This window comes from Acyrthosiphon pisum, chromosome A1, assembly GCF_005508785.2.
Source record: "Acyrthosiphon pisum isolate AL4f chromosome A1, pea_aphid_22Mar2018_4r6ur, whole genome shotgun sequence".
In the NCBI taxonomy this organism is placed as follows: Eukaryota; Metazoa; Arthropoda; class Insecta; order Hemiptera; family Aphididae; genus Acyrthosiphon; species Acyrthosiphon pisum.
In genome coordinates, this window is record NC_042494.1 from 151,177,986 (window position 1) to 151,179,014 (window position 1,029).

A 1,029-nucleotide genomic window follows, 5' to 3' on the forward strand; every position below is an offset into this window, starting at 1 on the left:
GATTTAAGAGGGACTATAAGTAAGTGTACATATGTGTGTGTGTGTGTGTGTGTGTGTGTGTGTGTGTGTGTGTGTTTTACAATTGTGATTTTGTATTTTCTTGAAGGGAGTATGCGTAAAATCGTCCTACTACTGTATTATACCTATCTAATGTTATTCGGATAATCTATATTATAGATGTATATATATATATTTGATCACTGACCTTATGCGAAGGTTTTTGGAGTGATTCTCTGCATCTGGTTTGTGTCCTCCGGGGTAGTGTTCGATGGTCGATATCACGGCGACAATATATGTATTTGATTCGTAAGGCTTATAAAATATTATGTGTGTGACGTTCCTTTCTAGAACCTCGTTGTATGTAGTAATAAGTACCCGTGTTTTAATTATTATGATTGTGACTATTATCTTATGCTCTTAGAAATCCCTACACTCGCAGCAGTCGTACACAGTCGACGGCTAACCGAATGTAATTTAAGTTGCTGAGCATTTGAAATTGTGCTTGTGAATTCCAAATAAATGATCGTAATTACGTATACTTACTTATGATAATCTTATAAACTAGGTTTCTGCTCTTAGAAATCCCTACACTCGCAGCAGTCGTACATATTCGACGGACAACCGAATGTAATTATTAAGTTATTGAGCACTTAAAATTATGCTTATGTATCCTAAATAAGTAAACGTATTTACGATCCAATAATAATTAAATTATAGTAGCACGCTATTACATGATAATAGTCACAAGGGTTGTGTAGTAAGGGAATATTTGTATAAATAAATTAAAAGGAATGACAAAGTGAATTTGGTGAATAATGAGGGATAATTAGTTATGTGGTCATACTGAGTGTTGGAATGATTCAATATACATATACGTCTGAGTTGATGTTGGTGGATACTCCTCTTGAACAGCAAAGAAAATGTATCGTGACGCTGACTGGCGTTGACGTTGTGCGTCAGATGGTCTTGTAAAATAACTGTTCGGCGAGTCGATCCCGTAGGGTCCTTATATAATGTGACTTTGGTGTG